Below are 27,263 nucleotides of genomic sequence, written 5' to 3' on the forward strand. Positions count from 1 at the left end.
CAGCCCCTCTGTTTCTCGCCCTCTGTTTCAGCCCCTCTGTTTCAGCCCCTCTGTTTCAGCCCTCTGTTTCTCGCCCTCTGTTTCAGCCCCTCTGTTTCAGCCCCTCTGTTTCAATCCCTCTGTTTCAGCCCCTCTGTTTCTCGCCCCCTGTTTCAGCCCCTTTGTTTCAGCCCCTCTGTTTCAGCCCCCTGTTTCTCGCCCTCTGTTTCAGCCCTTCTGTTTCAGCCCCTCTGTTTCAGCACCTCTGTTTCTCGCCCACTGTTTCAGCACCTCGGTTTCTCGCCTTCTGTTTCAGCCCCTCTGTTTCTCGGCCTCTGTTTCAGCTCCGCTGTTTCAGCTCCTCTGTTTCAGCCCCACTGTTTCTCGCCCTCTCTTTCAGCCCCTCTGTTTCTCGCCCTCTGTTTCAGCCCCACTCTTTCTCGCCCTCTGTTTCAGCCCCTCTGTTTCTCGCCCTCTGTTTCAGCCCCTCTGTTTCTCGCCCTCAGTTTCTGCCCCTCTGTTTCAGCTCCTCTGTTTCAGCTCCTCTTTTTCTCACCCACTGTTTCAGCCCCTCTGTTTCTCGCCCTCTGTTTCAGCCCCTCTGTTTCAGCCCCTCTGTTTCTCACCCTCTGTTTCAGCCCCTCTGTTTCAGCCCCTCTGTTTCTGCCCCTCTGTTTCTCGCCCTCTGTTTCAGCCCCTCGGTTTCTCGCCCTCTGTTTCAGCCGCTCTGTTTCTACTCCTCTGTTTCAGCCCCTCTGTTTCTCGCCCTCTTATTCAGTCCCTCTGTTTCTCGCCCTCTGTTTCAGCCGCTCTGTTTGATCCCCTCTGTTTCTCGCCCTCTGTTTCAGCCACTCGGTTTCTCGCCCTCTGTTTCAGCCCCTCTGTTTCAGCCCCTCTGTTTCAGCCCCTCTGTTTCTTGCCCTCTGTTTCAACCCCTCTGTTTCTCGCCCACTGTTTCAGCCCCTCTGTTTCTCGCCCTCTGTTTGAGCCCCGCTGTTTCTGTCACTCTGTTTCTCGCCCGCTGTTTCAGCCCCTCGGTTTCTCGCCCTCTGTTTCTCGCCCTCTGTTTCAGCCCCTCTGTTTCAGCCCCTCTGTTTCTCGCCCTCTGTTTCAGCCCCTCTGTTTCTCGCCCCCTGTTTCAGCCCCTCTGTTTCAGCCCCTCTGTTTCTCGCCCTCTGTTTCAGCCCCTCTGTTTCTCGCCCTCTGTTTCTCGCCCTCTGTTTCAGCCCCTCTGTTTCAGCCCCTCTGTTTCAGCCCCTCGGTTTCTCGTCCTCTGTTTCAGCCCCTCTGTTTCTCGCCCTCTGTTTCAGCCCCTCTGTTTCAGCCCTTCTGTTTCAGCCCCTCTGTTTCAGCCCCTCTGTTTCTCGCCTTCAGTTTCTCGCCCTCTGTTTCTCGCCTTCTGTTTCAGCCCCTCTGTTTCAGCCCCTCTGTTTCAGCCCCTCGGTTTCTTGCCCTCTGTTTCAGCCCCTCTGTAACTCGCCCTCTGTTTCAGCCCCTCTGTTTCAGCCCCTCGGTTTCTCGCCCTCTGTTTCAGCCCCTCTGTTTCAGCCCCTCTGTTTCTCGCCCTCTGTTTCAGCCCGTCTGTTTCAGCCCCTCGGTTTCAGCCCCTCGGTTTCAGCCCCTCGGTTTCTCGCCCTCTGTTTCAGCCTTACTGTTTGACGCCCTCTGTTTCAGCCCCTCTGTTTCAGCCCCCTGTTTCTCGCCCTCTGTTTCAGCCCCTCTGTTTCAGCCCCTCTGTTTCAGCCCCTCTGTTTCTCGCCCTCTGTTTCTCGCCCCCTGTTTCAGCCCCTCTGTTTCAGCCCCTCGGTTTCTCGCCCTCTGTTTCAGCCCCTCTGTTTAAGTCCCACTGTTTCAGCACCTCTGTTTCTCGCCCTCTGTATCAGCCCCTCTGTTTCAGCCCCTCTGTTTCTAGCCCTCTGTTTCAGCCCCTCTGTTTCAGCCCCCTGTTTCAGCCCCTCTGTTTCTCACCCTCTGTTTCAGCCCCTCTGTTTCAGTCCCTCTGTTTCAGCCCCTCTGATTCTCGCCCTCTGTTTCAGCCCCTCTGTTTCTCGCCCTCTGTTTCAGCCCCTCTGTTTCTCGCCCTCTGTTTCAGCCCCTCTGTTTCAGCCCCTCTGTTTCAGCACCTCTGTTTCTCGCCCTCTGTTTCTCGCCCACTGTTTCAGCCCCTCTGTTTCAGCCCCTTGGTTTCTCGCCCTCTGTTTCAGCCCCTCTGTTTCAGCCCCTCTGTTTCAGCCCCTCTGTTTCTTGCCCTCTGTTTCTCGCCCTATGTTTCAGCCCCTCTGTTTCAGCCCCTCTGTTTCTTGCCCTCTGTTTCAACCCCTCTGTTTCTCGCCCACTGTTTCAGCCCCTCTGTTTCTCGCCCTCTGTTTGAGCCCCTCTGTTTCAGTCACTCTGTTTCTCGCCCGCTGTTTCAGCCCCTCGGTTTCTCGCCCTCTGTTTCTCGCCCTCTGTTTCAGCCCCTCTGTTTCAGCCCCTCTGTTTCTCGCCCTCTGTTTCAGCCCCTCTGTTTCTCGCCCCCTGTTTCAGCCCCTCTGTTTCAGCCCCTCTGTTTCTCGCCCTCTGTTTCAGCCCCTCTGTTTCTCGCCCTCTGTTTCTCGCCCTCTGTTTCAGCCCCTCTGTTTCAGCCCCTCTGTTTCAGCCCCTCGGTTTCTCGTCCTCTGTTTCAGCCCCTCTGTTTCACGCCCTCTGTTTCAGCCCCTCTGTTTCAGCCCTTCTGTTTCAGCCCCTCTGTTTCAGCCCCTCTGTTTCTCGCCTTCAGTTTCTCGCCCTCTGTTTCTCGCCTTCTGTTTCAGCCCCTCTGTTTCAGCCCCTCTGTTTCAGCCCCTCGGTTTCTTGCCCTCTGTTTCAGCCCCTCTGTAACTCGCCCTCTGTTTCAGCCCCTCTGTTTCAGCCCCTCGGTTTCTCGCCCTCTGTTTCAGCCCCTCTGTTTCAGCCCCTCTGTTTCTCGCCCTCTGTTTCAGCCCCTCTGTTTCAGCCCCTCGGTTTCAGCCCCTCGGTTTCAGCCCCTCGGTTTCTCGCCCTCTGTTTCAGCCTTACTGTTTGTCGCCCTCTGTTTCAGCCCCTCTGTTTCAGCCCCCTGTTTCTCGCCCTCTGTTTCAGCCCCTCTGTTTCAGCCCCTCTGTTTCAGCCCCTCTGTTTCTCGCCCTCTGTTTCTCGCCCCCTGTTTCAGCCCCTCTGTTTCAGCCCCTCGGTTTCTCGCCCTCTGTTTCAGCCCCTCTGTTTCAGTCCCACTGTTTCAGCACCTCTGTTTCTCGCCCTCTGTATCAGCCCCTCTGTTTCAGCCCCTCTGTTTCTAGCCCTCTGTTTCAGCCCCTCTGTTTCAGCCCCCTGTTTCAGCCCCTCTGTTTCTCACCCTCTGTTTCAGCCCCTCTGTTTCTCGCCCTCTGTTTCAGCCCCTCTGTTTCAGCCCCTCTGTTTCAGCACCTCTGTTTCTCGCCCTCTGTTTTTCGCCCACTGTTTCAGCCCCTCTGTTTCAGCCCCTTGGTTTCTCGCCCTCTGTTTCAGCCCCTCTGTTTCAGCCCCTCTGTTTCAGCCCCTCTGTTTCTTGCCCTCTGTTTCTCGCCCTATGTTTCAGCCCCTCTGTTTCAGCCCCTCTGTTTCTCGCCCTCTGTTTCAGCCCCTCGGTTTCTCGCCCTCTGTTTCAGCCCCTCTGTTTCAGCCCCTCTGTTTCTAGTCCTCTGTTTCAGCCCCTCTGTTTCAGCCCCCTGTTTCTCGCCCTCTGTTTCAGCCCCTCTGTTTCAGCCCCTCTGTTTCAGCTCCTCTGTTTCTCGCCCTCTGTTTTAGCCCCTCTGTTTCGCGCCCTCTGTTTCAGCCCTTCTGTTTCCCGCCCTCTGTTTCTCGCCCTCTGTTTCAGCCCCTCTGTTTCTCGCCCTCTGTTTCAGCCCCTCTGTTTCAGCCCCTCTGTTTCAGCCCTCTGTTTCTCGCCCTCTGTTTCAGCCCCTCTGTTTCAGCCCCTCTGTTTCAATCCCTCTGTTTCAGCCCCTCTGTTTCTCGCCCCCTGTTTCAGCCCCTTTGTTTCAGCCCCTCTGTTTCAGCCTCCTGTTTCTCGCCCTCTGTTTCAGCCCTTCTGTTTCAGCCCCTCTGTTTCAGCACCTCTGTTTCTCGCCCACTGTTTCAGCACCTCGGTTTCTCGCCTTCTGTTTCAGCCCCTCTGTTTCTCGCCCTCTGTTTCAGCCCCTCTGTTTCAGCTCCGCTGTTTCAGCTCCTCTGTTTCAGCCCCACTGTTTCTCGCCCTATGTTTCAGCCCCTCTGTTTCTCGCCCTCTGTTTCAGCCCCACTCTTTCTCGCCCTCTGTTTCAGCCCCTCTGTTTCTCGCCCTCTGTTTCAGCCCCACTGTTTCTCGCCCTCAGTTTCTGCCCCTCTGTTTCAGCTCCTCTGTTTCAGCTCCTCTTTTTCTCACCCACTGTTTCAGCCCCTCTGCTTCTCGCCCTCTGTTTCAGCCCCTCTGTTTCAGCCCCTCTGTTTCTCACCCTCTGTTTCAGCCCCTCTGTTTCAGCCCCTCTGTTTCAGCCCCTCTGTTTCTCGCCCTCTGTTTCAGCCCCTCGGTTTCTCGCCCTCTGTTTCAGCCGCTCTGTTTCTACTCCTCTGTTTCAGCCCCTCTGTTTCTCGCCCTCTTATTCAGCCCCTCTGTTTCTCGCCCTCTGTTTCAGCCGCTCTGTTTGATCCCCTCTGTTTCTCGCCCTCTGTTTCAGCCACTCGGTTTCTCGCCCTCTGTTTCAGCCCCTCTGTTTCAGCCCCTCTGTTTCAGCCCCTCTGTTTCTTGCCCTCTGTTTCAACCCCTCTGTTTCTCGCCCACTGTTTCCGCCCCTCTGTTTCTCGCCCTCTGTTTGAGCCCCTCTGTTTCAGTCACTCTGTTTCTCGCCCGCTGTTTCAGCCCCTCGGTTTCTCGCCCTCTGTTTCTCGCCCTCTGTTTCAGCCCCTCTGTTTCAGCCCCTCTGTTTCTCGCCCTCTGTTTCAGCCCCTCTGTTTCTCGCCCCCTGTTTCAGCCCCTCTGTTTCAGCCCCTCTGTTTCTCGCCCTCTGTTTCAGCCCCTCTGTTTCAGCCCCTCTGTTTCAGCCCCTCGGTTTCTCGTCCTCTGTTTCAGCCCCTCTGTTTCTCGCCCTCTGTTTCAGCCCCTCTGTTTCAGCCCTTCTGTTTCAGCCCCTCTGTTTCAGCCCCTCTGTTTCTCGCCTTCAGTTTCTCGCCCTCTGTTTCTCGCCTTCTGTTTCAGCCCCTCTGTTTCAGCCCCTCTGTTTCAGCCCCTCGGTTTCTTGCCCTCTGTTTCAGCCCCTCTGTAACTCGCCCTCTGTTTCAGCCCCTCTGTTTCAGCCCCTCGGTTTCTCGCCCTCTGTTTCAGCCCCTCTGTTTCAGCCCCTCTGTTTCAGCCCTTCTGTTTCTCGCCCTCTGTTTCAGCCCCTCTGTTTCTCGCCCTCTGTTTCAGCCCCTCTGTTTCAGCCCCTCTGTGTCTGCCCCTCTTTTTCAGCCCCCCTGTTTCTCGCCGCCTGTTTCTCGCCCCCTGTTTCTCACCCCCTGTTTCAGACCCTCTGTTTCAGCCCCTCTGTTTCTCGCCCCCTGTTTCAGCCCCTCTGTTTCAGCCCTTCTGTTTCTCGCTCTCTGTTTCAGCCCCTCGGTTTCTCGCCCTCTGTTTCAGCCCCTCTGTTTCAGCCCCTCTGTTTCAGCCCCACTGTTTCTCGCCCTCTGTTTCAGCCCCTCTGTTTCTCGCCCTCTGTTTCAGCCCCTCTGTTTCAGCCCCTCTGTTTCTCGCCCTCTGTTTCAGCCCCTCTGTTTCAGCCCCTCTTTTTCTCGCCCTCTGTTTCAGCCCCTCTGTTTCAGCCCCTCTGTTTCAGCCCCTCTGTTTCTCGCCCTCTGTTTCAGCCCCTCGGTTTCTCGCCCTCTGTTTCAGCCCCTCTGTTTCAGCCCCTCTGTTTCAGCCCCTCTGTTTCTAGTCCTCTGTTTCAGCCCCTCTGTTTCAGCCCCCTGTTTCTCGCCCTCTGTTTCAGCCCCTCTGTTTCAGCCCCTCTGTTTCAGCTCCTCTGTTTCTCGCCCTCTGTTTTAGCCCCTCAGTTTCGCGCCCTCTGTTTCAGCCCTTCTGTTTCTCGCCCTCTGTTTCGCGCCCTCTGTTTCAGCCCCTCTGTTTCTCGCCCTCTGTTTCAGCCCCTCTGTTTCATCCCCTCTGTTTCAGCCCTCTGTTCCTCGCCCTCTGTTTCAGCCCCTCTGTTCCAGCCCCTCTGTTTCAGCCCCTCTGTTTCAGCCCCTCTGTTTCTCGCCCCCTGTTTCAGCCCCTCTGTTTCAGCCCCTCTGTTTCAGCCCCTTTGTTTCAGCCCCTCTGTTTCAGCCCCTCTGTTTCTCGCCCTCTGTTTAAACCCCTCTGTTTCAGCCCCTCGGTTTCTCGCCCTCTGTTTCAGCCCCTCGGTTTCTCGCCCTCTGCTTCAGCCCCTCTGTTTCAGCCCCTCTGTTTCAGCCCCTCTGTTTCAGCCCCTCTGTTTCTCGTCCTCTGTTTTTGCCCCTCTGTTTCAGCCCCCTGTTTCTCGCCCTCTGTTTCAGCCCTTCTGTTTCAGCCCCTCTGTTTCAGCCCCTCTGTTTCTCGCCCTCTGTTTCAGCCCCTCTGTTTCAGCCCCTCTGTTTCAGCCCTTCTGTTTCTCGCCCTCTGTTTCAGCCCCTCTGTTTCTCGCCGTCTGTTTCAGCCCCTCTGTTTCAGCCCCTCTGTTTCAGCCCCTCTGTTTCAGCCCCCCTGTTTCTCGCCCCCTGTTTCTGGCCCCTGTTTCAGCCCCTCTGTTTCAGCCCCTCTGTTTCTTGCCCCCTGTTTCAGCCCCTCTGTTTCAGCCCCTATGTTTCTCGCCCTCTGTTTCTCGCCCTCTGGTTCTCGCCGTCTGTTTCAGCCCCTCTGTTTCAGCCCCTCTGTTTCAGCCCCTCTGTTTCAGCCCCTCTGTTTCTCGCCCTCTGATTCAGCCCCTCTGTTTCAGCCCCTCAGTTTCAGCCCCTCTGTTTCAGCCCCTCTGTTTCTAGCCCTCTGTTTCAGCCCCTCTATTTCATCCCCTCTGTTTCAGCCCCTCTGTTTCAGCCCCTCTGTTTCTCGCCCACTGTTTCGCGCCCCCTGTTTCAGCCCCTCTGTTTCAGCCCCTCGGTTTCTCGCCCTCTGTTTCAGCCCCTCTGTTTCAGCCCCTCTGTTTCAGCCCCTCTGTTTCAACCCCTCTGTTTCTCGCCCTCTGTTTCAACCCCTCTGTTTCTCGCCCTCTGTTTCAGCCCCTCTGTTTCAGCCCCTCTGTTTCAGCCCCTCTGTTCAGCCCCTCGGTTTCTCGCCCTCTGTTTCAGCCCCTCGGTTTCTCACCCTCTGTTTCAGCCCCTCTGTTTCAGCCCCTCTGTTTCAGCCCCTCTGTTTCTCGCCCTCTGTTTCAGCCCCTCTGTTTCAGCCCCTCTGTTTCTCGCCCTCTGTTTCAGCCCCTCTGTTTCTCGCCCTCTGTTTCTCGCCCTCTGTTTCAGCCCCTCTGTTTCAGCCCCTCTGTTTCAGCCCTCTGTTTCTCGCCCTCTGTTTCAGCCCCTCTGTTTCAGCCCCTCTGTTTCTCGCCCTCTGTTTCAGCCCCTCTGTTTCAGCCCCTCTGTTTCTCGCACTCTGTTTCAGCCCCTCTGTTTCAGCCCCTCTGTTTCTCGCCCTCCGTTTCAGCCCCTCGGTTTCTTGCCCTCTGTTTCAGCCCCTCTGTTTCTCGCACTCTGTTTCAGCCCCTCTGTTTCAGCTCCTCTGTTTCAGCCCCTCTTTTTCTCACCCACTGTTTCAGCCCCTCTGCTTCTCGCCCTCTGTTTCAGCCCCTCTGTTTCAGCCCCTCTGTTTCTCACCCTCTGTTTCAGCCCCTCTGTTTCAGCCCTTCTGTTTCAGCCCCTCTGTTTCTCGCCCTCTGTTTCAGCCCCTCTGTTTCTCGCCGTCTGTTTCAGCCCCTCTGTTTCAGCCCCTCTGTTTCAGCCCCTCTGTTTCAGCCCCCCTGTTTCTCGCCCCCTGTTTCTGGCCCCTGTTTCAGCCCCTCTGTTTCAGCCCCTCTGTTTCTTGCCCCCTGTTTCAGCCCCTCTGTTTCAGCCCCTATGTTTCTCACCCTCTGTTTCTCACCCTCTGTTTCTCGCCCTCTGTTTCAGCCCCTCTGTTTCAGCCCCTCTGTTTCAGCCCCTCTGTTTCAGCCCCTCTGTTTCTCGCCCTCTGATTCAGCCCCTCTGTTTCAGCCCCTCTGTTTCAGCCCCTCTGTTTCAGCCCCTCTGTTTCTAGCCCTCTGTTTCAGCCCCTCCATTTCATCCCCTCTGTTTCAGCCCCTCTGTTTCAGCCCCTCTGTTTCTCGCCCACTGTTTCGCGCTCCCTGTTTCAGCCCCTCTGTTTCAGCCCCTCGGTTTCTCGCCCTCTGTTTCAGCCCCTCTGTTTCAGCCCCTCTGTTTCAGCCCCTCTGTTTCAACCCCTCTGTTTCTCGCCCTCTGTTTCAACCCCTCTGTTTCTCGCCCTCTGTTTCAGCCCCTCTGTTTCAGCCCCTCTGTTTCAGCCCCTCTGTTCAGCCCCTCGGTTTCTCGCCCTCTGTTTCAGCCCCTCGGTTTCTCACCCTCTGTTTCAGCCCCTCTGTTTTAGCCCCTCTGTTTCAGCCCCTCTGTTTCTCGCCCTCTGTTTCAGACCCTCTGTTTCAGCCCCTCTGTTTCTCGCCCTCTGTTTCAGCCCCTCTGTTTCTCGCCCTCTGTTTCTCGCCCTCTGTTTCAGCCCCTCTGTTTCAGCCCCTCTGTTTCAGCCCTCTGTTTCTCGCCCTCTGTTTCAGCCCCTCTGTTTCAGCCCCTCTGTTTCTTGCCCTCTGTTTCAGCTCCTCTGTTTCTCGCACTCTGTTTCAGCCCCTCTGTTTCAGCCCCTCTGTTTCTCGCCCTCTGTTTCAGCCCCTCGGTTTCTTGCCCTCTGTTTCAGCCCCTCTGTTTCTCGCACTCTGTTTCAGCCCCTCTGTTTCAGCTCCTCTGTTTCAGCCCCTCTTTTTCTCACCCACTGTTTCAGCCCCTCTGCTTCTCGCCCTCTGTTTCAGCCCCTCTGTTTCAGCCCCTCTGTTTCTCACCCTCTGTTTCAGCCCCTCTGTTTCAGCCCTTCTGTTTCAGCCCCTCTGTTTCTCGCCCTCTGTTTCAGCCCCTCGGTTTCTCGCCCTCTGTTTCAGCCCCTCTGTTTCAGCTCCTCTTTTTCAGCCCCTCTGTTTCTCGCCCTCTTATTCAGCCCCTCTGTTTCTCGCCCTCTGTTTCAGCCGCTCTTTTTGAGCCCCTCTGTTTCAGCCCCTCTGTTTCTCGCCCTCTGTTTCAGCCCCTCTGTTTCAGCCCCTCTGTTTCTCGCCCTCTGTTTCAGCCCCTCTGTTTCTCGCGCTCTATTTCAGCCCCTCTGTTTCAGCCCCTCTGTTTCAGCCCCTCTGTTTCAGCCCCTCTGTTTCTCGCCCTCTGTTTCAGCCACTCTGTTTCAGCCCCTCTGTTTCAGCCCCTCTGTTTCAGCCCCACGGTTTCTCGCCCACTGTTTCAGCCCCTCTGTTTCAGCCCCTCTGTTTCAGCCCCACTGTTTCTCGCCCTCTGTTTCAGCCCCTCTGTTTCTCGCCCTCTGTTTCAGCCCCTCTGTGTCTGCCCCTCTGTTTCTCGCCCTCTGTTTCAGCCCCTCTGTTTCTCGCGCTCTATTTCAGCCCCTCTGTTTCAGCCCCTCTGTTTCAGCCCCTCTGTTTCAGCCCCTCTGTTTCTCGCCCTCTGTTTCAGCCACTCTGTTTCAGCCCCTCTGTTTCTCGCCCTCTGTTTCAGCCCCTCTGTTTCTCGCACTCTGTTTCAGCCCCTCTGTTTCTCGCCCTCTGTTTCAGCACCTCGGTTCCTTGCCCTCTGTTTCAGCCCCTCTGTTTCTCGCCCTCTCTTTCAGCCCCTCTGTTTCAGCTCCTCTGTTTCAGCCCCTCTTTTTCTCACCCACTGTTTCGGCCGCTCTGCTTCTCGCCCTCTGTTTCAGCCCCTCAGTTTCAGCCCCTCTGTTTCTCACCCTCTGTTTCAGCCCCTCTGTTTCAGCCCCTCTGTTTCAGCCCCTCTGTTTCTCGCCCTCTGTTTCAGCCCCTCGGTTTCTCGCCCTCTGTTTCAGCCCCTCTGTTTCAGCTCCTCTGTTTCAGCCCCTCTGTTTCTCGCCCTCTTATTCAGCCCCTCTGTTTCTCGCCCTCTGTTTCAGCCGCTCTGTTTGAGCCCCTCTGTTTCAGCCCCTCTGTTTCTCGCCCTCTGTTTCAGCCCCTCTGTTTCAGCCCCTCTGTTTCTTGCCCTCTGTTTCAGCCCCTCTGTTTCTCGCCCTCTGTTTCAGCCCCTCTGTTTCTCGCCCTCTGTTTCAGCCCCTCTGTTTCAGCCCCTCTGTTTCTCGCCCTCTGTTTCAGCCCCTCGGTTTCTTGCCCTCTGTTTCAGCCCCTCTGTTTCAGCCCCTCTGTTTCAGCCCCTCTGTTTCTCGCCCTCGGTTTCAGCCCCTCGGTTTCTCGACCTCTGTTTCAGCCCCTCTGTTTCAGACCCTCGGATTCTCGCCCTCTGTTTCAGCCCCACTGTTTCAGCCCTTCTGTTTCTCGCCCTCTGTTTCAGCCCCTCTGTTTCAGCCCCTCTGTTTCAGCCCCTCTGTTTCAGCCCCTCTGTTTCTCGCCCTCTGTTTCAGCACCTCTGTTTCTCGCCCTCTGATTCTCGCCCTCTGTTTCAGCCCCTCTGTTTCAGCCCCTCTGTTTCAGCCCCTCTGTTTCAGCCCCTCTGTTTCTTGCCCTCTGTTTCAGCCCCTCTATTTCAGCCCTTCTGTTTCAGCCCTTCTGTTTCAGCCCCTCTGTTTCAGCCCCTCTGTTTCTCGCCTTCTGTTTCAGCCCCTCTGTTTCAGCCCCTCGGTTTCAGCCCCTCGGTTTCAGCCCCTCGGTTTCTCGCCCTCTGTTTCAGCCTTACTGTTTGTCGCGCTCTGTTTCAGCCCCTCTGTTTCAGCACCCTGTTTCTCGCCCTCTGTTTCAGCCCCTCTGTTTCAGCCCCTCTGTTTCAGCCCCTCTGTTTCTCGCCCTCTGTTTCTCGCCCCCTGTTTCAGCCCCTCTGTTTCAGCCCCTCGGTTTCTCGCCCTCTGTTTCAGCCCCTCTGTTTCAGTCCCACTGTTTCAGCCCCTCTGTTTCTCGCCCTCTGTTTCAGCCCCTCTGTTTCAGCCCCTCTGTTTCTAGCCCTCTGTTTCAGCCCCTCTGTTTCAGCCCCTCTGTTTCTCGCCCACTGTTTCTCGCCCCCTGTTTCAGCCCCTCTGTTTCAGCCCCTCGGTTTCTCGCCCTCTGTTTCAGCCCCTCTGTTTCAGTCCCTCTGTTTCAGCCCCTCTGATTCTCGCCCTCTGTTTCAGCCCCTCTGTTTCTCGCCCTCTGTTTCAGCCCCTCTGTTTCTCGCCCTATGTTTCAGCCCCTCTGTTTCAGCCCCTCTGTTTCAGCACCTCTGTTTCTCGCCCTCTGTTTCTCGCCCACTGTTTCAGCCCCTCTGTTTCAGCCCCTTGGTTTCTCGCCCTCTGTTTCAGCCCCTCTGTTTCAGCCCCTCTGTTTCAGCCCCTCTGTTTCTTGCCCTCTGTTTCTCGCCCTATGTTTCAGCCCCTCTGTTTCAGCCCCTCTGTTTCTCGCCCTCTGTTTCAGCCCCTCGGTTTCTCGCCCTCTGTTTCAGCCCCTCTGTTTCAGCCCCTCTGTTTCAGCCCCTCTGTTTCTAGTCCTCTGTTTCAGCCCTCTGTTTCAGCCCCCTGTTTCTCGCCCTCTGTTTCAGCCCCTCTGTTTCAGCCCTTCTGTTTCAGCCCCTCTGTTTCTCGCCCTCTGTTTCAGCCCCTCTGTTTCTCGCCGTCTGTTTCAGCCCCTCTGTTTCAGCCCCTCTGTTTCAGCCCCTCTGTTTCAGCCCCCCTGTTTCTCGCCCCCTGTTTCTGGCCCCTGTTTCAGCCCCTCTGTTTCAGCCCCTCTGTTTCTTGCCCCCTGTTTCAGCCCCTCTGTTTCAGCCCCTATGTTTCTCGCCCTCTGTTTCTCACCCTCTGTTTCTCGCCCTCTGTTTCAGCCCCTCTGTTTCAGCCCCTCTGTTTCAGCCCCTCTGTTTCAGCCCCTCTGTTTCTCGCCCTCTGATTCAGCCCCTCTGTTTCAGCCCCTCTGTTTCAGCCCCTCTGTTTCAGCCCCTCTGTTTCTAGCCCTCTGTTTCAGCCCCTCCATTTCATCCCCTCTGTTTCAGCCCCTCTGTTTCAGCCCCTCTGTTTCTCGCCCACTGTTTCGCGCTCCCTGTTTCAGCCCCTCTGTTTCAGCCCCTCGGTTTCTCGCCCTCTGTTTCAGCCCCTCTGTTTCAGCCCCTCTGTTTCAGCCCCTCTGTTTCAACCCCTCTGTTTCTCGCCCTCTGTTTCAACCCCTCTGTTTCTCGCCCTCTGTTTCAGCCCCTCTGTTTCAGCCCCTCTGTTTCAGCCCCTCTGTTCAGCCCCTCGGTTTCTCGCCCTCTGTTTCAGCCCCTCGGTTTCTCACCCTCTGTTTCAGCCCCTCTGTTTTAGCCCCTCTGTTTCAGCCCCTCTGTTTCTCGCCCTCTGTTTCAGACCCTCTGTTTCAGCCCCTCTGTTTCTCGCCCTCTGTTTCAGCCCCTCTGTTTCTCGCCCTCTGTTTCTCGCCCTCTGTTTCAGCCCCTCTGTTTCAGCCCCTCTGTTTCAGCCCTCTGTTTCTCGCCCTCTGTTTCAGCCCCTCTGTTTCAGCCCCTCTGTTTCTCGCCCTCTGTTTCAGCTCCTCTGTTTCTCGCACTCTGTTTCAGCCCCTCTGTTTCAGCCCCTCTGTTTCTCGCCCTCTGTTTCAGCCCCTCGGTTTCTTGCCCTCTGTTTCAGCCCCTCTGTTTCTCGCACTCTGTTTCAGCCCCTCTGTTTCAGCTCCTCTGTTTCAGCCCCTCTTTTTCTCACCCACTGTTTCAGCCCCTCTGCTTCTCGCCCTCTGTTTCAGCCCCTCTGTTTCAGCCCCTCTGTTTCTCACCCTCTGTTTCAGCCCCTCTGTTTCAGCCCTTCTGTTTCAGCCCCTCTGTTTCTCGCCCTCTGTTTCAGCCCCTCGGTTTCTCGCCCTCTGTTTCAGCCCCTCTGTTTCAGCTCCTCTTTTTCAGCCCCTCTGTTTCTCGCCCTCTTATTCAGCCCCTCTGTTTCTCGCCCTCTGTTTCAGCCGCTCTTTTTGAGCCCCTCTGTTTCAGCCCCTCTGTTTCTCGCCCTCTGTTTCAGCCCCTCTGTTTCAGCCCCTCTGTTTCTCGCCCTCTGTTTCAGCCCCTCTGTTTCTCGCGCTCTATTTCAGCCCCTCTGTTTCAGCCCCTCTGTTTCAGCCCCTCTGTTTCAGCCCCTCTGTTTCTCGCCCTCTGTTTCAGCCACTCTGTTTCAGCCCCTCTGTTTCAGCCCCTCTGTTTCAGCCCCACGGTTTCTCGCCCACTGTTTCAGCCCCTCTGTTTCAGCCCCTCTGTTTCAGCCCCACTGTTTCTCGCCCTCTGTTTCAGCCCCTCTGTTTCTCGCCCTCTGTTTCAGCCCCTCTGTGTCTGCCCCTCTGTTTCTCGCCCTCTGTTTCAGCCCCTCTGTTTCTCGCGCTCTATTTCAGCCCCTCTGTTTCAGCCCCTCTGTTTCAGCCCCTCTGTTTCAGCCCCTCTGTTTCTCGCCCTCTGTTTCAGCCACTCTGTTTCAGCCCCTCTGTTTCTCGCCCTCTGTTTCAGCCCCTCTGTTTCTCGCACTCTGTTTCAGCCCCTCTGTTTCTCGCCCTCTGTTTCAGCACCTCGGTTCCTTGCCCTCTGTTTCAGCCCCTCTGTTTCTCGCCCTCTCTTTCAGCCCCTCTGTTTCAGCTCCTCTGTTTCAGCCCCTCTTTTTCTCACCCACTGTTTCGGCCGCTCTGCTTCTCGCCCTCTGTTTCAGCCCCTCAGTTTCAGCCCCTCTGTTTCTCACCCTCTGTTTCAGCCCCTCTGTTTCAGCCCCTCTGTTTCAGCCCCTCTGTTTCTCGCCCTCTGTTTCAGCCCCTCGGTTTCTCGCCCTCTGTTTCAGCCCCTCTGTTTCAGCTCCTCTGTTTCAGCCCCTCTGTTTCTCGCCCTCTTATTCAGCCCCTCTGTTTCTCGCCCTCTGTTTCAGCCGCTCTGTTTGAGCCCCTCTGTTTCAGCCCCTCTGTTTCTCGCCCTCTGTTTCAGCCCCTCTGTTTCAGCCCCTCTGTTTCTTGCCCTCTGTTTCAGCCCCTCTGTTTCTCGCCCTCTGTTTCAGCCCCTCTGTTTCTCGCCCTCTGTTTCAGCCCCTCTGTTTCAGCCCCTCTGTTTCTCGCCCTCTGTTTCAGCCCCTCGGTTTCTTGCCCTCTGTTTCAGCCCCTCTGTTTCAGCCCCTCTGTTTCAGCCCCTCTGTTTCTCGCCCTCGGTTTCAGCCCCTCGGTTTCTCGACCTCTGTTTCAGCCCCTCTGTTTCAGACCCTCGGATTCTCGCCCTCTGTTTCAGCCCCACTGTTTCAGCCCTTCTGTTTCTCGCCCTCTGTTTCAGCCCCTCTGTTTCAGCCCCTCTGTTTCAGCCCCTCTGTTTCAGCCCCTCTGTTTCTCGCCCTCTGTTTCAGCACCTCTGTTTCTCGCCCTCTGATTCTCGCCCTCTGTTTCAGCCCCTCTGTTTCAGCCCCTCTGTTTCAGCCCCTCTGTTTCAGCCCCTCTGTTTCTTGCCCTCTGTTTCAGCCCCTCTATTTCAGCCCTTCTGTTTCAGCCCTTCTGTTTCAGCCCCTCTGTTTCAGCCCCTCTGTTTCTCGCCTTCTGTTTCAGCCCCTCTGTTTCAGCCCCTCGGTTTCAGCCCCTCGGTTTCAGCCCCTCGGTTTCTCGCCCTCTGTTTCAGCCTTACTGTTTGTCGCGCTCTGTTTCAGCCCCTCTGTTTCAGCCCCCTGTTTCTCGCCCTCTGTTTCAGCCCCTCTGTTTCAGCCCCTCTGTTTCAGCCCCTCTGTTTCTCGCCCTCTGTTTCTCGCCCCCTGTTTCAGCCCCTCTGTTTCAGCCCCTCGGTTTCTCGCCCTCTGTTTCAGCCCCTCTGTTTCAGTCCCACTGTTTCAGCCCCTCTGTTTCTCGCCCTCTGTTTCAGCCCCTCTGTTTCAGCCCCTCTGTTTCTAGCCCTCTGTTTCAGCCCCTCTGTTTCAGCCCCTCTGTTTCTCGCCCACTGTTTCTCGCCCCCTGTTTCAGCCCCTCTGTTTCAGCCCCTCGGTTTCTCGCCCTCTGTTTCAGCCCCTCTGTTTCAGTTCCTCTGTTTCAGCCCCTCTGATTCTCGCCCTCTGTTTCAGCCCCTCTGTTTCTCGCCCTCTGTTTCAGCCCCTCTGTTTCTCGCCCTATGTTTCAGCCCCTCTGTTTCAGCCCCTCTGTTTCAGCACCTCTGTTTCTCGCCCTCTGTTTCTCGCCCACTGTTTCAGCCCCTCTGTTTCAGCCCCTTGGTTTCTCGCCCTCTGTTTCAGCCCCTCTGTTTCAGCCCCTCTGTTTCAGCCCCTCTGTTTCTTGCCCTCTGTTTCTCGCCCTATGTTTCAGCCCCTCTGTTTCAGCCCCTCTGTTTCTCGCCCTCTGTTTCAGCCCCTCGGTTTCTCGCCCTCTGTTTCAGCCCCTCTGTTTCAGCCCCTCTGTTTCAGCCCCTCTGTTTCTAGTCCTCTGTTTCAGCCCTCTGTTTCAGCCCCCTGTTTCTCGCCCTCTGTTTCAGCCCCTCTGTTTCAGCCCCTCTGTTTCAGCTCCTCTGTTTCTCGCCCTCTGTTTCAGCCCCTCTGTTTCGCGCCCTCTGTTTCAGCCCTTCTGTTTCCCGCCCTCTGTTTCTCGCCCTCTGTTTCATCCCCTCTGTTTCTCGCCCTCTGTTTCAGCCCCTCTGTTTCAGCCCCTCTGTTTCAGCCCTCTGTTTCTCGCCCTCTGTTTCAGCCCCTCTGTTTCAGCCCCTCTGTTTCAGTCCCTCTGTTTCAGCCCCTCTGTTTCTCGCCCCCTGTTTCAGCCCCTTTGTTTCAGCCCCTCTGTTTCAGCCCCCTGTTTCTCGCCCTCTGTTTCAGCCCTTCTGTTTCAGCCCCTCTGTTTCAGCCCCTCTGTTTCTCGCCCTCTGTTTCAGCCACTCTGTTTCTCGCCTTCTGTTTCAGCCCCTCTGTTTCTCGCCCTCTGTTTCAGCCCCTCTGTTTCAGCCCCGCTGTTTCAGCTCCTCTGTTTCAGCCCCACTGTTTCTCGCCCTCTCTTTCAGCCCCTCTGTTTCTCGCCCTCTGTTTCAGCCCCTCTCTTTCTCGCCCTCTGTTTCAGCCCCTCTGTTTCTCGCCCTCTGTTTCAGCCCCTCTGTTTCTCGCCCTCAGTTTCTGCCCCTCTGTTTCAGCTCCTCTGTTTCAGCCCCTCTTTTTCTCACCCACTGTTTCAGCCCCTCTGCTTCTCGCCCTCTGTTTCAGCCCCTCTGTTTCAGCCCCTCTGTTTCTCACCCTCTGTTTCAGCCCCTCTGTTTCAGCCCCTCTGTTTCAGCCCCTCTGTTTCTCGCCCTCTGTTTCAGCCCCTCGGTTTCTCGCCCTCTGTTTCAGCCCCTCTGTTTCTACTCCTCTGTTTCAGCCCCTCTGTTTCTCGCCCTCTTATTCAGCCCCTCTGTTTCTCGCCCTCTGTTTCAGCCGCTCTGTTTGATCCCCTCTGTTTCTCGCCCTCTGTTTCAGCCACTCGGTTTCTCGCCCTCTGTTTCAGCCCCTCTGTTTCAGCCCCTCTGTTTCAGCCCCTCTGTTTCTTGCCCTCTGTTTCAACCCCTCTGTTTCTCGCCCACTGTTTCAGCCCCTCTGTTTCTCGCCCTCTGTTTGAGCCCCTCTGTTTCAGTCACTCTGTTTCTCGCCCGCTGTTTCAGCCCCTCGGTTTCTCGCCCTCTGTTTCTCGCCCTCTGTTTCAGCCCCTCTGTTTCAGCCCCTCTGTTTCTCGCCCTCTGTTTCAGCCCCTCTGTTTCTCGCCCCCTGTTTCAGCCCCTCTGTTTCAGCCCCTCTGTTTCTCGCCCTCTGTTTCAGCCCCTCTGTTTCTCACCCTCTGTTTCTCGCCCTCTGTTTCAGCCCCTCTGTTTCAGCCCCTCTGTTTCAGCCCCTCGGTTTCTCGTCCTCTGTTTCAGCCCCTCTGTTTCTCGCCCTCTGTTTCAGCCCCTCTGTTTCAGCCCTTCTGTTTCAGCCCCTCTGTTTCAGCCCCTCTGTTTCTCGCCTTCAGTTTCTCGCCCTCTGTTTCTCGCCTTCTGTTTCAGCCCCTCTGTTTCAGCCCCTCTGTTTCAGCCCCTCGGTTTCTTGCCCTCTGTTTCAGCCCCTCTGTAACTCGCCCTCTGTTTCAGCCCCTCTGTTTCAGCCCCTCGGTTTCTCGCCCTCTGTTTCAGCCCCTCTGTTTCAGCCCCTCTGTTTCAGCCCTTCTGTTTCTCGCCCTCTGTTTCAGCCCCTCTGTTTCTCGCCCTCTGTTTCAGCCCCTCTGTTTCAGCCCCTCTGTGTCAGCCCCTCTTTTTCAGCCCCCCTGTTTCTCGCCGCCTGTTTCTCGCCCCCTGTTTCTCACCCCCTGTTTCAGACCCTCTGTTTCAGCCCCTCTGTTTCTCGCCCCCTGTTTCAGCCCCTCTGTTTCAGCCCTTCTGTTTCTCGCTCTCTGTTTCAGCCCCTCGGTTTCTCGCCCTCTGTTTCAGCCCCTCTGTTTCAGCCCCTCTGTTTCAGCCCCACTGTTTCTCGCCCTCTGTTTCAGCCCCTCTGTTTCTCGCCCTCTGTTTCAGCCCCTCTGTTTCAGCCCCTCTGTTTCTCGCCCTCTGTTTCAGCCCCTCTGTTTCAGCCCCTCTTTTTCTCGCCCTCTGTTTCAGCCCCTCTGTTTCAGCCCCTCTGTTTCAGCCCCTCTGTTTCTCGCCCTCTGTTTCAGCCCGTCGGTTTCTCGCCCTCTGTTTCAGCCCCTCTGTTTCAGCCCCTCTGTTTCAGCCCCTCTGTTTCTAGTCCTCTGTTTCAGCCCCTCTGTTTCAGCCCCCTGTTTCTCGCCCTCTGTTTCAGCCCCTCTGTTTCAGCCCCTCTGTTTCAGCTCCTCTGTTTCTCGCCCTCTGTTTTAGCCCCTCAGTTTCGCACCCTCTGTTTCAGCCTTTCTGTTTCTCGCCCTCTGTTTCGCGCCCTCTGTTTCAGCCCCTCTGTTTCTCGCCCTCTGTTTCAGCCCCTCTGTTTCATCCCCTCTGTTTCAGCCCTCTGTTTCTCGCCCTCTGTTTCAGCCCCTCTGTTTCAGCCCCTCTGTTTCAGCCCCTCTGTTTCAGCCCCTCTGTTTCTCGCCCCCTGTTTCAGCCCCTCTGTTTCAGCCCCTCTGTTTCAGCCCCTTTGTTTCAGCCCCTCTGTTTCAGCCCCTCTGTTTCTCGCCCTCTGTTTAAACCCCTCTGTTTCAGCCCCTCGGTTTCTCGCCCTCTGTTTCAGCCCCTCGGTTTCTCGCCCTCTGCTTCAGCCCCTCTGTTTCAGCCCCTCTGTTTCAGCCCCTCTGTTTCAGCCCCTCTGTTTCTCGTCCTCTGTTTTAGCCCCTTTGTTTCAGCCCCCTGTTTCTCGCCCTCTGTTTCAGCCCTTCTGTTTCAGCCCCTCTGTTTCAGCCCCTCTGTTTCTCGCCCTCTGTTTCAGCCCCTCTGTTTCAGCCCCTCTGTTTCAGCCCTTCTGTTTCTCGCCCTCTGTTTCAGCCCCTCTGTTTCTCGCCGTCTGTTTCAGCCCCTCTGTTTCAGCCCCTCTGTTTCAGCCCCTCTGTTTCAGCCCCCCTGTTTCTCGCCCCCTGTTTCTGGCCCCTGTTTCAGCCCCTCTGTTTCAGCCCCTCTGTTTCTTGCCCCCTGTTTCAGCCCCTCTGTTTCAGCCCCTATGTTTCTCGCCCTCTGTTTCAGCCCCTCTGTTTCTCGCCCTCTGTTTCTCGCCCTCTGTTTCAGCCCCTCTGTTTCAGCCCCTCTGTTTCAGCCCCTCTGTTTCTCGCCCTCTGATTCAGCCCCTCTGTTTCAGCCCCTCTGTTTCAGCCCCTCTGTTTCAGCCCCTCTGTTTCTAGCCCTCTGTTTCAGCCCCTCTATTTCATCCCCTCTGTTTCAGCCCCTCTGTTTCAGCCCCTCTGTTTCTCGCCCACTGTTTCGCGCCCCCTGTTTCAGCCCCTCTGTTTCAGCCCCTCGGTTTCTCGCCCTCTGTTTCAGCCCCTCTGTTTCAGCCCCTCTGTTTCAGCCCCTCTGTTTCAACCCCTCTGTTTCTCGCCCTCTGTTTCAACCCCTCTGTTTCTCGCCCTCTGTTTCAGCCCCTCTGTTTCAGCCCCTCTGTTTCAGCCCCTCTGTTCAGCCCCTCGGTTTCTCGCCCTCTGTTTCAGCCCCTCGGTTTCTCACCCTCTGTTTCAGCCCCTCTGTTTCAGCCCCTCTGTTTCAGCCCCTCTGTTTCTCGCCCTCTGTTTCAGCCCCTCTGTTTCAGCCCCTCTGTTTCTCGCCCTCTGTTTCAGCCCCTCTGTTTCTCGCCCTCTGTTTCTCGCCCTCTGTTTCAGCCCCTCTGTTTCAGCCCCTCTGTTTCAGCCCTCTGTTTCTCGCCCTCTGTTTCAGCCCCTCTGTTTCAGCCCCTCTGTTTCTCGCCCTCTGTTTCAGCCCCTCTGTTTCAGCCCCTCTGTTTCTCGCACTCTGTTTCAGCCCCTCTGTTTCAGCCCCTCTGTTTCTCGCCCTCTGTTTCAGCCCCTCGGTTTCTTGCCCTCTGTTTCAGCCCCTCTGTTTCTCGCACTCTGTTTCAGCCCCTCTGTTTCAGCTCCTCTGTTTCAGCCCCTCTTTTTCTCACCCACTGTTTCAGCCCCTCTGCTTCTCGCCCTCTGTTTCAGCCCCTCTGTTTCAGCCCCTCTGTTTCTCACCCTCTGTTTCAGCCCCTCTGTTTCAGCCCTTCTGTTTCAGCCCCTCTGTTTCTCGCCCTCTGTTTCAGCCCCTCGGTTTCTCGCCCTCTGTTTCAGCCCCTCTGTTTCAGCTCCTCTTTTTCAGCCCCTCTGTTTCTCGCCCTCTTATTCAGCCCCTCTGTTTCTCGCCCTCTGTTTCAGCCGCTCTTTTTGAGCCCCTCTGTTTCAGCCCCTCTGTTTCTCGCCCTCTGTTTCAGCCCCTCTGTTTCAGCCCCTCTGTTTCTCGCCCTCTGTTTCAGCCCCTCTGTTTCTCGCGCTCTATTTCAGCCCCTCTGTTTCAGCCCCTCTGTTTCAGCCCCTCTGTTTCAGCCCCTCTGTTTCTCGCCCTCTGTTTCAGCCACTCTGTTTCAGCCCCTCTGTTTCAGCCCCTCTGTTTCAGCCCCTCGGTTTCTCGCCCTCTGTTTCAGCCCCTCTGTTTCATCCCCTCTGTTTCAGCCCCACTGTTTCTCGCCCTCTGTTTCAGCCCCTCTGTTTCAGCCCCTCTGTTTCAGCCCCTCTGTTTCTCGCCCTCTGTTTCAGCCCCTCTGTTTCTCGCGCTCTATTTCAGCCCCTCTGTTTCAGCCCCTCTGTTTCAGCCCCTCTGTTTCAGCCCCTCTGTTTCTCGCCCTCTGTTTCAGCCACTCTGTTTCAGCCCCTCTGTTTCAGCCCCTCTGTTTCAGCCCCTCTGTTTCTCGCCCTCTGTTTCAGCCCCTCTGTTTCTCGCACTCTGTTTCAGCCCCTCTGTTTCTCGCCCTCTGTTTCAGCACCTCGGTTCCTTGCCCTCTGTTTCAGCCCCTCTGTTTCTCGCCCTCTCTTTCAGCCCCTCTGTTTCAGCTCCTCTGTTTCAGCCCCTCTTTTTCTCACCCACTGTTTCGGCCGCTCTGCTTCTCGCCCTCTGTTTCAGCCCCTCAGTTTCAGCCCCTCTGTTTCTCACCCTCTGTTTCAGCCCCTCTGTTTCAGCCCCTCTGTTTCAGCCCCTCTGTTTCTCGCCCTCTGTTTCAGCCCCTCGGTTTCTCGCCCTCTGTTTCAGCCCCTCTGTTTCAGCTCCTCTGTTTCAGCCCCTCTGTTTCTCGCCCTCTTATTCAGCCCCTCTGTTTCTCGCCCTCTGTTTCAGCCGCTCTGTTTGAGCCCCTCTGTTTCAGCCCCTCTGTTTCTCGCCCTCTGTTTCAGCCCCTCTGTTTCAGCCCCTCTGTTTCTTGCCCTCTGTTTCAGCCCCTCTGTTTCTCGCCCTCTGTTTCAGCCCCTCTGTTTCTCGCCCTCTGTTTCAGCCCCTCTGTTTCAGCCCCTCTGTTTCTCGCCCTCTGTTTCAGCCGCTCGGTTTCTTGCCCTCTGTTTCAGCCCCTCTGTTTCAGCCCCTCAGTTTCAGCCCCTCTGTTTCTCGCCCTCGGTTTCAGCCCCTCGGTTTCTCGACCTCTGTTTCAGCCCCTCTGTTTCAGACCCTCGGATTCTCGCCCTCTGTTTCAGCCCCACTGTTTCAGCCCTTCTGTTTCTCGCCCTCTGTTTCAGCCCCTCTGTTTCAGCCCCTCTGTTTCAGCCCCTCTGTTTCAGCCCCTCTGTTTCTCGCCCTCTGTTTCAGCACCTCTGTTTCTCGCCCTCTGATTCTCGCCCTCTGTTTCAGCCCCTCTGTTTCAGCCCCTCTGTTTCAGCCCCTCTGTTTCAGCCCCTCTGTTTCTTGCCCTCTGTTTCAGCCCCTCTATTTCAGCCCTTCTGTTTCAGCCCTTCTGTTTCAGCCCCTCTGTTTCAGCCCCTCTGTTTCTCGCCTTCTGTTTCAGCCCCTCTGTTTCAGCCCCTCGGTTTCAGCCCCTCGGTTTCAGCCCCTCGGTTTCTCGCCCTCTGTTTCAGCCTTACTGTTTGTCGCGCTCTGTTTCAGCCCCTCTGTTTCAGCCCCCTGTTTCTCGCCCTCTGTTTCAGCCCCTCTGTTTCAGCCCCTCTGTTTCAGCCCCTCTGTTTCTCGCCCTCTGTTTCTCGCCCCCTGTTTCAGCCCCTCTGATTCAGCCCCTCGGTTTCTCGCCCTCTGTTTCAGCCCCTCTGTTTCAGTCCCACTGTTTCAGCCCCTCTGTTTCTCGCCCTCTGTTTCAGCCCCTCTGTTTCAGCCCCTCTGTTTCTAGCCCTCTGTTTCAGCCCCTCTGTTTCAGCCCCTCTGTTTCTCGCCCTCTGTTTCTCGCCCCCTGTTTCAGCCCCTCTGTTTCAGCCCCTCGGTTTCTCGCCCTCTGTTTCAGCCCCTCTGTTTCAGTCCCTCTGTTTCAGCCCCTCTGATTCTCGCCCTCTGTTTCAGCCCCTCTGTTTCTCGCCCTCTGTTTCAGCCCCTCTGTTTCTCGCCCTATGTTTCAGCCCCTCTGTTTCAGCACCTCTGTTTCTCGCCCTCTGTTTCTCGCCCACTGTTTCAGCCCCTCTGTTTCAGCCCCTTGGTTTCTCGCCCTCTGTTTCAGCCCCTCTGTTTCAGCCCCTCTGTTTCAGCCCCTCTGTTTCTTGCCCTCTGTTTCTCGCCCTATGTTTCAGCCCCTCTGTTTCAGCCCCTCTGTTTCTCGCCCTCTGTTTCAGCCCCTCGGTTTCTCGCCCTCTGTTTCAGCCCCTCTGTTTCAGCCCCTCTGTTTCAGCCCCTCTGTTTCTAGTCCTCTGTTTCAGCCCTCTGTTTCAGCCCCCTGTTTCTCGCCCTCTGTTTCAGCCCCTCTGTTTCAGCCCCTCTGTTTCAGTTCCTCTGTTTCTCGCCCTCTGTTTCAGCCCCTCTGTTTCGCGCCCTCTGTTTCAGCCCTTCTGTTTCCCGCCATCTGTTTCTCGCCCTCTGTTTCATCCCCTCTGTTTCTCGCCCTCTGTTTCAGCCCTTCTGTTTCAGCCCCTCTGTTTCAGCCCCTCTGTTTCTCGCCCTCTGTTTCAGCCCCTCTGTTTCAGCCCCTCTGTTTCAGTCCCTCTGTTTCAGCCCCTCTGTTTCTCGCCCCCTGTTTCAGCCCCTTTGTTTCAGCCCCTCTGTTTCAGCCCCCTGTTTCTCGCCCTCTGTTTCAGCCCTTCTGTTTCAGCCCCTCTGTTTCAGCCCCTCTGTTTCTCGCCCTCTGTTTCAGCCACTCTGTTTCTCGCCTTCTGTTTCAGCCCCTCTGTTTCTCGCCCTCTGTTTCAGCCCCTCTGTTTCAGCCCCGCTGTTTCAGCTCCTCTGTTTCAGCCCCACTGTTTCTCGCCCTCTCTTTCAGCCCCTCTGTTTCTCGCCCTCTGTTTCAGCCCCTCTCTTTCTCGCCCTCTGTTTCAGCCCCTCTGTTTCTCGCCCTCTGTTTCAGCCCCTCTGTTTCTCGCCCTCAGTTTCTGCCCCTCTGTTTCAGCTCCTCTGTTTCAGCCCCTCTTTTTCTCACCCACTGTTTCAGCCCCTCTGCTTCTCGCCCTCTGTTTCAGCCCCTCTGTTTCAGCCCCTCTGTTTCTCACCCTCTGTTTCAGCCCCTCTGTTTCAGCCCCTCTGTTTCTCACCCTCTGTTTCTCGCCCTCTGTTTCAGCCCCTCGGTTTCTCGCCCTCTGTTTCAGCCCCTCTGTTTCTACTCCTCTGTTTCAGCCCCTCTGTTTCTCGCCCTCTTATTCAGCCCCTCTGTTTCTCGCCCTCTGCTTCAGCCGCTCTGTTTGAGCCCCTCTGTTTCAGCCCCTCTGTTTCTCGCCCTCTGTTTCAGCCCCTCGGTTTCTCGCCCTCTGTTTCAGCCCCTCTGTTTCAGCCCCTCTGTTTCAGCCCCTCTGTTTCAACCCCTCTGTTTCAGCCCCTCTGTTTCTCGCCCTCTGTTTCAGCCCCTCTGTTTCAGCCACTCTGTTTCAGCCCCTCTGTTTCAGCCACTCTGTTTCTCGCCCGCTGTTTCAGCCCCTCGGTTTCTCGCCCTCTGTTTCAGCCCCTCTGTTTCAGCCTCTCTGTTTCAGCCCCTCTGTTTCTCGCCCTCTGTTTCAGCCCCTCTGTTTCTCGCCCCCTGTTTCAGCCCCTCTGTTTCAGCCCCTGTGTTTCTCGCCCTCTGTTTCAGCCCCTCTGTTTCTCGCCCTCTGTTTCTCGCCCTCTGTTTCAGCCCCTCTGTTTCAGCCCCTCTGTTTCAGCCCCTCTGTTTCTCGTCCTCTGTTTCAGCCCCTCTGTTTCTCGCCCTCTGTTTCAGCCCCTCTGTTTCAGCCCTTCTGTTTCAGCCCCTCTGTTTCAGCCCCTCTGTTTCTCGCCCCCTGTTTCTCGCCCCCTGTTTCTCACCCCCTGTTTCAGACCCTCTGTTTCAGCCCCTCTGTTTCTCGCCCCCTGTTTCAGCCCCTCTGTTTCAGCCCCTCTGTTTCTCGCCCTCTGTTTCAGCCCCTCAGTTTCTCGCCCTCTGTTTCTCGCCCTCTGTTTCAGCCCCTCTGTTTCATCCCCTCTGTTTCAGCCTCTCTGTTTCTCGCCCTCTGTTTCAGCCCCTCTGTTTCAGCCCCTCTGTTTCAGCCCCTCTGTTTCTAGCCCTCTGTTTCAGCCCCTCTATTTCAGCCCCTCTGTTTCAGCCCCTCTGTTTCAGCCCCTCTGTTTCAGCCCCTCTGTTTCTCGCCCTCTGTTTCTCGCCCCCTGTTTCAGCCCCTCTGTTTCAGCCCCTCGGTTTCTCGCCCTCTGTTTAAACCCCTCTGTTTTAGCCCCTCTGTTTCAGCCCCACTGTTTCAGCCCCTCGGTTTCTCGCCCTCTGTTTCAACCCCTCTGTTTCTCGCCCTCTGTTTCAGCCCCTCTGTTTCAGCCCCTCTGTTTAAGCCCCTCTGTTCAGACCCTCGGTTTCTCGCCCTCTGTTTCAGCCCCTCTGTTTCAGCCCCTCTGTTTCAGCCCCTCTGTTTCTTGCCCTCTGTTTCAGCCCCTCTGTTTCTCGCCCTCTGTTTCAGCCCCTCTGTTTCTCGCCCTCTGTTTCAGCCCCTCTGTTTCAGCCACTCTGTTTCTCGACCGCTGTTTCAGCCCCTCGGTTTCTCGCCCTCTGTTTCAGCCCCTCTGTTTCAGCCCCTCTGTTACAGCGCCTCTGTTTCTCGCCCTCTGTTTCAGCCCCTCTGTTTCTCGCCCCCTGTTTCAGCCCCTCTGTTTCAGCCCCTCTGTTTCTCGCCCTCTGTTTCAGCCCCTCTGTTTCTCGCCCTCTGTTTCTCCCCCTCTGTTTCAGCCCCTCTGTTTCAGCCCCTCTGTTTCAGCCCCTCGGTTTCTCGTCCTCTGTTTCAGCCCCTCTGTTTCTCGCCCTCTGTTTCAGCCCCTCTGTTTCAGCCCTTCTGTTTCAGCCCCTCTGTTTCAGCCCCTCTGTTTCAGCCCCTCTGTTTCTCGCCCTCTGTTTCAGCCCCTCTGTTTCTCGCCCTCTGTTTCTCGCCCTCTGTTTCAGCCCCTCTGTTTCAGCCCCTCTGTTTCTGCCCCACTGTTTCTCGCCCTCTGTTTCAGCCCCTCTGTTTCTCGCCCTCTGTTTCAGCCCCTCTGTTTCAGCCCCTCTGTTTCTCGCCCTCTGTTTCAGCCCCTCTGTTTCTCGCGCTCTATTTCAGCCCCTCTGTTTCAGCCCCTCTGTTTCAGCCCCTCTGTTTCAGCCGCTCTGTTTCTCGCCCTCTGTTTCAGCCACTCTGTTTCAGCCCCACTGTTTCAGCCCCTCTGTTTCTCGCCCTCTGTTTCAGCCCCTCGGTTTCTCGCCCTCTGTTTCAGCCCCTCTGTTTCAGCCCCTCTGTTTCAGCCCCACTGTTTCTCGCCCTCTGTTTCAGCCCCTCTGTTTCTCGCCCTCTGTTTCAGCCCCTCGGTTTCTCGCCCTCTGTTTCGGCCCCTCTGTTTCAGCCCCTCTGTTTCAGCCCCTCTGTTTCTCGCCCTCTGTTTCAGCACCTCTGTTTCTCGCACTCTGTTTCAGCCCCTCTGTTTCTCGCCCTCTGTTTCAGCACCTCGGTTTCTTGCCCTCTGTTTCAGCCCCTCTGTTTCTCGCCCTCTCTTTCAGCCCCTCTGTTTCAGCTCCTCTGTTTCAGCCCCTCTTTTTCTCACCCACTGTTTCAGCCCCTCTGCTTCTCGCCCTCTGTTTCAGCCCCTCAGTTTCAGCCCCTCTGTTTCTCACCCTCTGTTTCAGCCCCTCTGTTTCAGCCCCTCTGTTTCAGCCCCTCTGTTTCTCGCCCTCTGTTTCAGCCCCTCGGTTTCTCGCCCTCTGTTTCAGCCCCTCTGTTTCAGCTCCTCTGTTTCAGCCCCTCTGTTTCTCGCCCTCTTATTCAGCCCCTCTGTTTCTCGCCCTCTGTTTGAGCCCCTCTGTTTGAGCCCCTCTGTTTCAGCCCCTCTGTTTCTCGCCCTCAGTTTCAGCCCCTCTGTTTCAGCCCCTCTGTTTCTTGCCCTCTGTTTCAGCCCCTCTGTTTCTCGCCCTCTGTTTCAGCCCCTCTGTTTCTCGCCCTCTGTTTCAGCCCCTCTGTTTCAGCCCCTCTGTTTCTCGCCCTCTGTTTCAGCCCCTCGGTTTCTTGCCCTCTGTTTCAGCCTCTCTGTTTCTGCCACTCTGTTTCAGCCCCTCTGTTTCTCGCCCTCGGTTTCAGCCCCTCGGTTTCTCGACCTCTGTTTCAGCCCCTCTGTTTCAGACCCTCGGTTTCTCGCCCTCTGTTTCAGCCCCACTGTTTCAGCCCTTCTGTTTCTCGCCCTCTGTTTCAGCCCCTCTGTTTCAGCCCCTCTGTTTCAGCCCCTCTGTTTCAGCCCCTCTGTTTCAGCCCCTCGGTTTCTCGCCCTCTGTTTCAGCCCCTCTGTTTCTTGCCCTCTGTTTCAGCCCCTCTATTTCAGCCCTTCTGTTTCAGCCCCTCTGTTTCAGCCCCTCTGTTTCTCGCCCTCTGTTTCTCGCCCTCTGTTTCTCGCCTTCTGTTTCAGCCCCTCTGTTTCAGCCCCTCGGTTTCAGCCCCTCGGTTTCAGCCCCTCGGTTTCTCGCCCTCTGTTTCAGCCTTACTGTTTGTCGCACTCTGTTTCAGCCCCTCTGTTTCAGCCCCCTGTTTCTCGCCCTCTGTTTCAGCCCCTCTGTTTCAGCCCGTCTGTTTCAGCCCCTCTGTTTCTCGCCCTCTGTTTCTCGCCCCCTGTTTCAGCCCCTCTGTTTCAGCCCCTCTGTTTCTCGCCCTCTGTTTCAGCCCCTCTGTTTCAGTCCCACTGTTTCAGCCCCTCTGTTTCTCGCCCTCTGTTTCAGCCCCTCTGTTTCAGCCCCTCTGTTTCTAGCCCTCTGTTTCAGCCCCTCTGTTTCAGCCCCCTGTTTCAGCCCCTCTGTTTCTCGCCCTCTGTTTCAGCCCCTCTGTTTCAGTCCCTCTGTTTCAGCCCCTCTGATTCTCGCCCTCTGTTTCAGCCCCTCTGTTTCTCGCCCTCTGTTTCAGCCCCTCTGTTTCTCGCCCTATGTTTCAGCCCCTCTGTTTCAGCCCCTCTGTTTCCGCACCTCTGTTTCTCGCCCTCTGTTTCTCGCCCACTGTTTCAGCCCCTCTGTTTCAGCCCCTTGGTTTCTCGCCCTCTGTTTCAGCCCCTCTGTTTCAGCCCCTCTGTTTCAGCCCCTCTGTTTCTTGCCCTCTGTTTCTCGCCCTATGTTTCAGCCCCTCTGTTTCAGCCCCTCTGTTTCTCGC

Source organism: Chiloscyllium punctatum, chromosome 32, assembly GCF_047496795.1.
Source record: "Chiloscyllium punctatum isolate Juve2018m chromosome 32, sChiPun1.3, whole genome shotgun sequence".
Classification (NCBI taxonomy): domain Eukaryota; kingdom Metazoa; phylum Chordata; class Chondrichthyes; order Orectolobiformes; family Hemiscylliidae; genus Chiloscyllium; species Chiloscyllium punctatum.